The sequence below is a fragment of the Pogoniulus pusillus genome, chromosome Z (genome assembly GCF_015220805.1).
Source record: "Pogoniulus pusillus isolate bPogPus1 chromosome Z, bPogPus1.pri, whole genome shotgun sequence".
Taxonomy (NCBI): Eukaryota; Metazoa; Chordata; class Aves; order Piciformes; family Lybiidae; genus Pogoniulus; species Pogoniulus pusillus.
The window spans coordinates 101,408,299-101,420,443 of NC_087309.1; the positions used below are offsets into that span (position 1 = coordinate 101,408,299).

General features: G+C 41.7%; 1 protein-coding gene across 3 annotated transcripts in view; it reads left to right on the plus strand.

The window, feature by feature from the left end:
* The window catches only part of PALM2AKAP2 (PALM2 and AKAP2 fusion), a 340,888-nt gene that overhangs the window by 289,709 nt on the left and 39,034 nt on the right, over positions 1-12,145 (plus strand). The window contains exon 1 of one of the 3 annotated variants that reach the window (XM_064176849.1): positions 9,989-10,187. The exons of the other annotated variants lie outside the window; for them this stretch is intronic. The gene's annotated coding sequence lies outside the window, so the exon portion shown is untranslated. Of the gene's footprint in view, positions 1-9,988; positions 10,188-12,145 lie in introns of those variants that run through there. 3 annotated transcript variants of the gene reach the window in all.

Consider the following 12,145-nt stretch of genomic DNA (forward strand, 5'->3'; position numbering starts at 1 on the left):
TCTAGTTCTATAGTGTCCAAAAGACACTGTTTCTCTCTCAGCAGGCATGGAGAAGAGAAGGTGTCTGCCAGACTTCCCCCATGGAGCCTCTGTGATGCTCACAACTGCCCAAGAGAAAGTTCCTTTTATGTGACAGAAATGGTGGGAGGTTTCATGTCATGGACTCTTGTCTCAGGGTCTGAAGCACAGCTGTCAAGTCTTCTGTCAGTGGTGAACTTCTTCAATAATAAATGTAGCTTAAAGATACAGCTTACAGCAGTGTACACAGTGCTTATGCCCAAGACAGATATGGCAGGGCATCTGGAGAGTAGACTTCAGCAGCTTGGGAGCCACCATGTTTCTCCTCATCTGTTACTTCTAGCAAGGTAGACCACTGAAACTGCATTTGCTAGATCTCACAAAGGGAGATAACAAGGATTGGCAATACAGGAAGAGCTTCAGAATGAACACTGCGTGCATTCAGATGTGTTCACAACTGCTGCAGTGTCTTTCTGGCTTGTCAAAGACATGTAGGCGAGTCCTAGCACGGATGAAAATCGACTCTAAACAGTTGATCCAATTTATTCTCAGGTTAGTAAACTATTTAAACTAAAAGAGCAATATTCTGATAGTAAGATTTGAGGTCTGCCAACACCTAACAGTTCATATTTTCTGTATCTAGGGCCTAAATTCATGCTGTCTGTGTTGAATGTCTAATGAAAAGAACCTGACAAATACTGCAGAATAGTCCAGTAACATATAGGCAGCTCTGTGAGCTCTCTGCATTTCACACTAGAGTAGAGATTAACAGAGAGCTCTTCACCACCAGTTCTTAAATAAGGAGAAATAAATTTGCAAGGTCACATTTCTTTAAAAATTTGTGTTATCTGTAAATAATGCTGTAATGTTCTTACACAACAAAAAAGTTAGTCTCACACATATTGCACAAATTAATCATTTAGCACGCAAATAAAAGGTGTCCATAGCCCTCACGTTAAGAAGATTTTGGGGCTTGTTTTCTTTCTAATTGATTTTTTCCCCCCTTTAAAATGCACATGACTTCTGTAATCTCAGATACTTCAGGATTAGGTTTTTGCAAACCTGTTTGTCTTGACTTCCAGAGTGCCCAGCTCTGAGAAGTCACTGAGAGTCTGCCTTGTCCTAGGACAAGTTGTGTTCTGTGGACTTTATGCCCCAATATGGAAAAAAACTCCATTAGCATTCTCCTTCACCTCCTTCTCCAAAGAGTGAAAGGCAGTTCAGATATTTCCAACTCAGGGTTTTTTTCTTTTTTTTTTTTTCTTTTTTTTTAGGTAAGAAAATATTATTGCATCAGGAGGAATATGCTTATAGTGGAACATGGTATTTGTTTCAGTGCATTTGCTGCTGGCAAGCTCATTCCTGTTTTTTCCTCTTCTACTTTATAACTTAATCTTGTGCTTCAGAAGGCAGTGGAATTTCAGGGGGATCCTGTAGCCCCCCAATTCATCTTATGTCACAGTTTCAACTACTTAGAGAGAAGCAAATTATTTGTGTGGATGAATTAATCAAAGAATTAACTATTTTTTAATGTGGTATTTATGTAGGATGTAGCATTGCAATAGTTTCTAAATTTTTTTGCATGCTGACATCAATAGAGTGAGGATTCATTTCATAGCCAGGAATGTTGTAAGAAATCTGTGATGACTGGGAATATAACTCAGTGCTTCAACACAAAGCTTATTGGTGAGACACTACCACAAACTTCTAATTTAATTGCTTCTAAATACTAGGAAGTCACTGCAACTAAGGAATCATGTTTCTTTTGTAGTTGAAAAAGCCTTACCTTTTCCTGATATGCCCTTTCTTTGATAAGCTGCACAGTGCTTCTCTCTGTATACCTGGAGTCTTCCTGCGTGGCATCATCCTGTACTGGTGTTAGATATATGCCTAAGATTTCAGAGTTGAATAGAAGAACTCTTACTTGTATTTGCTTTTTCCATGTTTTTCTGGAGTCTTAGGGAAACAAGGTTATGGATTTCTGAAAGGTTTTAGACAAACAAGCTTAAGATGAGGGTTTAGACCAGAAATAGCTTGTCTGTGCTTCTTAAGTATTATGTGTCTGTTTCTCAGGGAAAAGGCAATTCTCTGAATCCTCGACTACTGTGAGGCTTAGCTCAGAAGCTTCTGCCTGTCACAGGACACACCACCAGATGACTGGTTAGCATCACCTTGCCACTGTGAAGGATTCCCTTCAGACACGAGACTCTGCTGATGCTGGGTGAAAGTGACAGGCAGGAGGCTAAGAGCCTGGGATGAGAGGGAGGAAGGTAGGGAAAAGGAGTCTGGAAGATCTTCCCCCCCCCTGTAAAGTAGTTTTATTGTTGTTTAATAAACAGAGCTACCTGATTAATAAAATAATGGAACAAAATTTGGTTTATTTAGACATTTTTCAGTATTAACTCTAGAAGACATGATTTCTGAGTAGTTAAAGCAAAAGAAGTATTAAATGCAGATTGAATAATAGACATAATGTACAAGCTTGGGGCTGATTGACCTATTTTAATGTTGATTTTTGGTTTGTAGGATGCTAGTGATACTCAGTTTGTTGATAAACTGCCCTGTGCTTCTTACTGGTGTCTTTTAGGTAGACAGCGAAGAGCAGGGCCCTTTTCTTTCTAGACTGCTGGGATTTCTCCTTTCTAATCTCTGTATATTTAAAGTGGTGTGTCTGTTCAAAGCTATGGCACTGCTTGGGTTATGCTTAGAGGAACTTGCCGTAAGTCTGTTTTATTTAACATAATCAACAGAGGGCAATTGAGGCTGTTCTGAGAATACCTGACTTCTGAATTCTGAAACCCCAGGTAAACTGCAGACAGCCTGAAGGATTTTCATCTGACTTTAGATCCCAGGCTCTCTCAAAATTCAGGAGGTCTTCTTTAAACTTGGGAAAAGCTTTGACTCCACTTAAGAAATCCTTGTTCCCATAACCCTGAAATATTGTCTCTGCTTTGTCTGTGCAGGATCCATAACTCTTCAAGATGCCACTAGAGTTAAAATGCTTAGATTCAGTCTGAAGTAATAGAGATTAACAGGCATAACTCCAGCTTGGAAGTCTAAAAGTTATCTAAACGTTGTGTTCTGTTTTAAAACAAACATTTTTCTCTTAGTTTTTTTCAAAAATTCCTAAGGATCTTTGTTTCCAGCCACCTTAGCTAAACAAATCGAAACAAATGTGCACGCACATTCCTTGCTACCACAGTCAATGGCTTGTTTTAACACGGGTGGTTGTGAGGTGGGGTTGTCTTGTCTTTTGTGCTTGCCTGAGGGGACAGCCTTTAGCATGTAGACTGGCAGGTCATCTCAGGTGCGAACAACGTTTAACATCGGTACAGAAGCTTCCTCAAGTCCTGCACTTAGAGAGAATCGAGAGCATGCACAGGAGTGTTCCCTCTGAGCAGCCAATACAGGGCTGCTCAGTTAACCTTTTGGTATCTATGCACACCTAATATATGGGAGCACAAAGCAGCTGAAGGTGGTTTGCGACAGGACAAAGCCTTTTCCTGCTCTTACTTTGAGTGCAGGTCAGACCATCTTGAGTTACCTCTTAATACTAAGGAGAAGCTCACCTATTTGCATACCTCTCCAGTGAGGAATGTTGAAACCAGCTCTAGACTTTTAAACCTCTGAACATCAAAGGTGAAAAGTTTGCTCGAAGTGACTAGGATGTGGCTACGGGAATCACACTGCGGGGCAGGGATTCCATCTGTTGTTGTAGATTGTGGAGTGCAGTTTTCACCAACATCAGCATCTGCTGCAGAAGTGTGTAGATGAGCCCGTGCTTCTGAAAGGCCCTGCAAAGGCAGAGGAAAGGCAAGAAGGGACAGGAAGCCTTTTCCTCTGTGTATATACATTGCACTAACCATAAGTAATTTGCCCTTTACGATTCTTTCTTTGCTTGCTGAGTAGATAAGGAGTATTAACTATATGAGGAAAAGGAAGTTAAGCAGGATGCTGTATGTCCTTTCTCCCTTGTTTTTCCAGCCATCATCTTTTCATGAAGTGTTGCACTGTCAGATGATTGGCACTAAACAGCTCCAGCCACTGTAAATTTGACAAGGTATTTTATGTGTGCCATGCTGGGAGTAGTAACCACGCCACGTGCCACTTTCTCTGAATGGAGGATTCCCTCAAGCCCCAGTTTTCAAAGCAGCCAAGTGTGAACATATCTTTTATAAAAACCTTTACCTGTTCAGCATAGGAAATGAGAAGGAAGAAGACTTCTTTTTTTTTTTTTTTTTAAGCCTTGGAAATGAATTTCAATCCAGGCAGCACCAAAAGATGGCTTCCCGGTATTCTTTGAGCTAGGCTGAACACAAACTTTTGGTTTTCACCAGGGTTAAAGGTTTCTCAGCTGTGAGTCCTACTTAACATTACTCAATCCAGCTGTCTGCACAAGTAGGTGATCATGCAGCACAAGTATACACCAAAGGCATGTTCTCTCCCAGGAAAACACAGTCTTTCTCCATCATGAGAAGGCGCAATCTTGACAGCAAGCAGTGACAGAGATTGGCATTGGTCTCTTCCCCCATGAAAGTAAGCAGCAGCAGCAAGCTACTTCTCTATACCTTCCCACTGTGAATCACCCAGAAAATGCAAAGTACTAGTGAAATGTAAGAGTCCTCTGCTCCCCCATCAAGGTTTAAGGTGACAATTTCCTTGTGGGAATTTGCTTGGCTAATCCATACTGAGCCATCATTCTCCTGCTGCTATAGCAGCAGACCAGGCTGAGTGAAATACGAGTGTTGGGTTGGGGGTCTGCTTGGGAAAAGAGAGGTATGAAGGGATGAGCAAACTGTCCATGAAGACTATCCTCAGAAACAGGTTTTATTTCTGTCTCATCCCAGTTGTCTTTATAAGAATAGCATGTCTGATTACAGTACCAGGGGAAATTAAACTGGCAGAGGCAATTTGTTCTCATAAAATAAATAGCATTGGCCTTTGGGTTTAGGGCATGTGATTTCCATGAAAGGAGGAGGAAGAACAGTTAAGATTTCTCACCAGATTAAATTCTTTGCAATTTCTGGTTATCAAATAGACACTTAAACATGAGGAAATATCCAAGAAAATTATTTATTGTTGAGGAGCATTTGTTGCCAAAAAAAAAAATTCTGTCACGTTGATTTCCCTGGCTGCTATAAACCTTCTCTGATGACAACTGAAAACTGGCTGGTGAGCTGGCATAACCTGACCAGCATCACTGGTGGCTGGGGACCTACACAGAAAACTGCCTTCCCTCCCCTTGTCTGTGCTCCTTGCCATGTAGGACCATACAGAGAAGTCAGAAATGTCTTACCCACAGAGAAGAATCATAGAATCATAGAATCAACCAGGTTGGAAGAGACCTCCAAGATGATCCAGTCCAACCTAGCACCCAGCCCTAGCCAGTCAACTAGACCATGGCACTAAGTGCCTCATCCAGTCTTTTCTTGAAGACCTCCTGGGATGGTGCCTCCACCACCTCCCTGGGCAGCCCATTCCAATGCCAATCACTCTCTCTGGCAACAACTTCCTCCTAACATCCATCCTAGACCTACCCTGGCACACCTTGAGACTGTGTCCCCTTGTTCTATTGCTGGTTGCCTGGGAGAAGAGGCCAACCCCCACCTGGCTACAATGTCCCTTCAGGTAGTTGTAGACAGCAATGAGGTCAGCCCTGAGCCTCCTCTTCTCCAGGCTAAACACCCCCAGCTCCCTCAACCTCTTCTCATAGGGTTTGTGTTCCAGGCCTCTCACCAGCTTTGTTGCCCTTCTCTGGACAGGTCCCAGCACCTCAACATCTCTCTGGAATTGAGGGGCCCAGAAGGCTGAAGCATGTCAAAATTAACATAAACCCCACCAAACCCAACAGTGATAGGGCTGGCATTAAAAGCCTTACCATATCTTCTGTATCTTTATTGTTTTACTCCGGTCCCTTGTACGTGTTATCCTCTGATATTCACCACCCATATTTATCTCACTGCAGGCTTGATAGGGTAGATTTGTAGAAAAAAAAATGTTAAAAATGAGGAGAACCTTTAAATGTTTAGTAAACTTTAGCAGCTGCATGCCGAAGCACCACTTTCTCTTCCAGCAGCCAGCCTTGTGGGACACTTTTTGTTTCACAGTCCCAGGCAGAGACATCTGTGGAGATAATATAGTTTGAAGATAACAAGCTGAAATGGTGACTCTGGTCCCATATGACCTTCTTTCATGTGCAGGCAACTCTGCTGTGAGACAGAAGAGAGAGGTAACACTTTCTCTAATGAGCTATGTGTCATGAAAACACTATTGGTACAGAAGGAGGTAAGGGAACACATCTGTTATTTGTTTTTTCTTCTGCTGTTGCATCTCTTTAATTTAGTGGACATATAAGGGTGCTAGTCTGACAGGCTCAGAAAGTCATGCAGGGTGTTTATTTCCTGAACAGGAAAGGGATGCACAAGAGGATTTGTTTGGTTTACCTTAAGCTTGCATACACTTGAATAGAATTAGCCCTTTGCAACAGGTTGTAACATGACCCTGTGGATAAAGTGGTGCAGTTATTTCCACTGTGGGAAGGTCTTCAAGCTGATAGGGAAGCATCTGTGCTCTAAGGTTGCTCAAAGGGCTTGCACTTATGTGACCACTGTAGATTTGTTACTGCTTCATAAGGAGATATTAACACTACTCATCTCTGCTCCTGCCACACTAGGAAAAAAAATATTGTGGCCTCTGCTTTGTTCATCCATAACCACAATCTGCAACCCACAACTGAGATCTAAGATAGCTTCTCCCAGCTGCATGCACTTGGGGAGACCAGCATAGGCTGTGCCCCATATCTAATGCCTAAGAGCGTATCTTGAAGGTTCACAGGGGAAGGGCTGCTTTGAATTAAAGAAGTCTCCCCAGGTCACAGTCTCTTGCAGTAGACATGGTGCCACCTACATGTTTTTCTTTCACTGGTTAAGCTCTTGCTTAAATATCTCCTCTGCCTCTACAGTTGGGGTGGCATCCTGGTGCAGTCTTGTGGACAGTCATTCTCACTGATAGGTTTAATTCTGCTCTAAAAGTGCCATTTTGAGAGACAAATTGCATTGCAGATGTGAGGATCCTTAGATTTGCAGCCAAAACCAAGAGTTACCTCCCTTTTCAGAAGATTTAGCTGCAATATCCAGTATCTTTGGCTTTAATGTGCATTCCTGCTGCAAGTTTTGGAAGATTAGAAGCCTGAAACACATAAATCATTTTGAAATGGTCCTTTTTCCTCAGAGGCTGTGACCAACATCACTCTGTCTTCTATAATCTTGCCCTTGATGCCTCCAGAAAACAATACTTGCTGATTGTTCAGTAGATCTGTAATGCTTGCACTGACTCTCCACCATTTCAATCTTCATACACTTGCTGCCTTTCAATAGGGCATGGTGTAGGGGCCCCAGGACTCAGACATTTATTGCCTAAAGTCATGCAGGAGAGGTGGTTTAAAATGCAGACACGTCAAGGATCTTTGCACTTCAGGTAGGTAAGAGGAATCTTTTTAAAGTATTCTTATAGAATCATAGAATCAACCAGGTTGGAAGAGACCTCCAAGATCATCCAGTCCAACCTAGCACCCAGACCTATCCAGTCAACTAGACCATGGCACTAAGTGCCTCATCCAGTCTTTTCTTGAAGACCTCCAGGGACCATTGTGAGACAGACAACACTCATTTCTATTTGTTTCTTGATCATTCAGCCACTTCAGGTTTCTGTTCAAGATTTTCACTTCAAGAGTACTAGAATTTGAGAGTTTGAGTTTGTCCTGGGTTTTTACAGAAACTTGTTTTGTTGGAAGGGATGAAGGCTTTAAGGGAAACAGCAAACCAAAAGCAAACAAATAAAATCAAACAAACACCAAAATATCTTTTAAAACCCTCAAAACAAACAAAACAAACAAACAGAAGGGAAATGAACATAAAAAGAAAAAAAAATCAAACAGCACTTATTTAAAGTTGATGGGAACAGTGGGTCTGAATTCCTGAGAGGTAAGCAAGTTGTTTCTTTTCGTTTGAGGCCAACTCTAGCAGAGGAGCATTTCACAGGGTGTATCTGCTGCCTTGGCTGCTTAGCCACACTGCTGTACTGCACACAAAGTCTTCACTAGCAATAGCCCAGTGCATTCCTGCAGCATAGCAATGTGTTAAGCAAATACTCTTATGTCTGTTTTCCACGACTAAAATGGTACAAGAAACACGTGATTTTATGAAAAGCTGGTTTCTAGTAGAACCCTTTTCGGTTTCAGTGAAAACTGAGCATTTGCATGTCAAATGGGTAACTCCTGTGAGTCTGCAGCAAACAAGTGTCTTGAGCACCATCTCCTGCACACCTGGGTAGTGCTCCAGTTACATCTCTGTCCTCCAGTGACCTCCAGAGCACGTAGGACTTTAGATGCCTGGTGGCAGGGAGAGCACGTAAGATAAATATCTTGTGACTTCCTGCTCCTTCAGTGACCACAGGTGAAGCAGGGTTCGTTGAATTTCATACTCAATGAATAAGGAGTTCTATAAATGGCATTTTGAATCCATGCAGTTTAGTACAGCATTTCATTTCTCTGTGAGCTGTTTAGCCCTTATCATAGTGATTATTCTATCCTTATGATCCTTGGATGATCCAAGGGGAAAAAATAATAGTTAATAAGGGACCAGTTGTTTTTTTGTGTTTCAGTATCTGCACCTTGTCCAAGCAGTATGAGAGGTGGTATATGAAACCACACAATATTTCTTGTCACTTCAGGCTCACCAAAGCCACTCCTGGTTTTATTCCAGGACAGGGCTGGTGCATGTAAATTATTTTTCTTCCTGTTTGAACCTCATTTACATTCTATTTTCATAGATTCATTCAACAGATGACAAGGAGCTTCTAACCTAGCCATTTTAAAACTGTGGAGGCTTGACTTGCCTCATTTAATGTGGCTCAGGAAGGTGGTCTAGCATCAGATGGAGATACCACTGGCTTCAAAGGTTCCCATGTGGAAAATAGCATTGCTGTACTTTTTCATTATTGCTGTCTGTACCTTCCCTTTACTGATACTCTAGAAAGCAGTCAGAAAACAAATTCACATAGTACATATGTACATACACTATTCCAACACTTAAACTATGTCATCTGTAGCAATATATGTAAGGTGACACTAAATTCAAACTCTTTTAAGTCAAAGTCAACATGGTCAGCATAGGTCACCTTTTTAGCTTTAACTATCAAGCCTCCAGGAAACCTAATCCAGAGGTACTCAAATGTCAGTAGCCCACAGGCAGCAGTAATGAACAAGTACTGTGCTGTAGAAAACATTGTGCTTTTATCCCCAGTCACCCTTCCTTCTAATTTTTTTTCTATGTTTTTCCCTGTCCTCAGTTGTTTTCCATGTGGCTGACACATTTCCTACAGGCTGGAGACCACTACCCTGACCTGAGTCTTCTAAAGCAGAAGGTTAGCAAAGGTGCCCTAAGCACTTCAGTTACCATTTAAGCCTTTCCTGTGGAAAGATTATAGTCAATCCTTTCTTTTTTTTTTTATTTTTGTTTTTGTTTTGTTTTGTTTTGTTGTTTCCTGGTAGGTAAAAACTGCTGTTAATTACTGCTTGGAGCTTGTGTCCTTCACAGCAACCCTTCCAGTAATTGCTCCTTTCTAGGAGCCAGTTCCAATGCCAGTTCCACATTGTGTTGTTGGGTTGTGCCTTCTCCCTCAAAGATAAGGAGAAAAAAAAACCCACACACAAAACCAAAACAACCAAACAACCAACCCCCCCCCCCCCCCCAGCCCCAAACCAACAACCACCAACCCAAACCTGTAAACCCCTGCTTGTGCTGCCTGAAAACAGATCTTTGAGCCTGTTGGCAACAGGGTGATTTTGAAGGGATCTCTAAAGGGGTGGGTCTCTTAGAGGTTAAGTGAAGTCTCACTCTTTTTGAGTAGTGTGAACTGGCATTTTCCTTTTGAAACAGCCTCTTTGTGTGAATGGGCTGAGGGTGTGGGCTGCCTCTTTAAAAAAAAAAAAAAAAAAAAAAGGCAAAAAAAAAGAAGCCCTCCCTCAGCCTCTGACATCACAGCCCTTTAACGAACTGAGGAAGGAATTTGACTTAACGAGCCAAAAAAAAAAAAAAAAAAAAAGTGAAGGCTCTTGTGGAAAAAAGACATTTGTGGGATTTGCTTCAGGAACAGAGAGAAAAGAAAGGGTAAGCTAAGATTTCTGACCTTGCGACTTGTGTCTTTATTAAAGCCTTTATATATTGGGAGGGGTGTTTAAAATACCATTCTTTCCCTGGGGTGGCTGTGGGGTTTGTCGTTCTGTGACTGCTCCTTTCGTTACAAACAGGAGGCAGAGCTTTCTAAGATTTACAGCTTTCTGCTTAGGTGTAATACAAGAGAGAAGTGGTTCCAGGAAGAGAAAATACTTTGGGTATCCTGTGCATGAGGGAGCTAGAAAGCCACCCACGTTCAGTGTGTATACTCTTCAGGCAGCGCTTGCGAAGTCTTTTGGCTGAATTCCATACTCCTTTTGGAGTGGAGTGTTTCCCACTAGTGGGATATGTTGTCCTTCTTGATACTGTAAAGCAAATTTCAGCTGATAAAGTGGCTTTAAGAGCATCTTCATCTTTTAGTTGCTTAGCACTTAAGTGTAATACTGCGAGCAGTCACATTTAGCAGCAACAGCATTCCTGGTTTCTATGGCATTTGATGCATGCTGTGACACTTGGTTGATACCTCTGGGCATGCAGCAGAATATTACATTCTTTAGCTCTTGAGAACTGAAGAAGGATGTTTTAGGGTGAAATATCTGAAAGACAAGATGACATGAACTTTCCTTCTAGCCTGTATCATTTTTTATGTACACAGACTCCACGGCTGAAGTCTCATGCAGTCACTTCAGATCAGTTTTTGCTGCGTTACTGCTTGTGTGATGGGCTTGTAAACACTATTCTTTCCAGCAGAACTTGTTGGTGTTGTCTGTTTTGTCTCTCCTCTAAAGCGACTTGACCTGGAATGTACCAGACTTCTGTTTGTACAGAAACATGAGGTGCGGCTTGGCAGTTTAATGGCCCTTTTATGGCAGTTTAAAATACCTCCAAAGAAAGCATTTTCTATCAGATAGCAAATTGTCTAAGAAATAAACATGGCAGCAACCTTTAATGTAACAGCTTATTTGGCGTTAATGGTCCTGCCAACATCAATTGAATTAAACAACATTTATTTCATTTTTTTCCCTGTAATTAGGAGGGAAAAAAAAAAAGAGAGAGAGAGAGAGAAACCACAACTAAGGGTCTAGCGCAATTGGACTTTACAAGCAGAGCAGTTTGAGCTGAAATAGGCATTTCCCCCCTACCACTGTTTTAATTGTCCACTTGCTGAAAGAGCAAGTGATGAATGCCTTAATCAAATAATATCCTAATGTGGTCCAGATGTGCTGTAGGTCATTTAATCAGTGGCTCTTTAGCAGGAAAAGAAGGAATAATGAGTCTTTGCTTGGAAGAGGGGAGCTGAGCAGGGATGGAGAGACGGGAAGTAGTAGGTGCTGAAAGGGAATGCCTTATTCCCCAGGATTTCTCAACTGGCTTTTCTCCCAAATAAGGAATTAGGAGGAAATCGTACCCAAATCTCACTTTCAATGAAATATTCTCCTGCAAGAGACAGTAAGATGATTGTAGTGCTTAGTTTGTTATGAGCAAAGTTTAGATGAAGTTGTGAACTGCTCACAATGCCTGGCTCACATGGTAAGTCATATTTATAGCCTGGGGACAGCAATGGCATGTGGGGAATTAGCAACATCCTCCTTTTTAAGGACTATACACATTTAGACTCTTACTAGCAAAACTGTTCCGTAGACCCCCTCAGTCTGACTTCTTTTTCTGTTGAGTATTACTTAATTTGATGGCTTTTTGTTGTAATGGTGTGTCAAAGTTCCCTGATCGTATTGGATAAACTGGACTAATAGTTTATTTTTTTTAGTGAGGGTGTGCCTCCTCTTTCTACAGGCACAAGTTAAATGACATGCATGCTCTTAGAAGAGCCCTGTGAATTGCAGTCCACTAGCGCTGCAAAGTTCTGGCTCCTGTGTGAAACCTCTAGCTTTGGAGCCCAAATGCTATTCTCACTGTGGCATGTTTCTGGAAAAGGGGGCTGGAATGAAAGCATT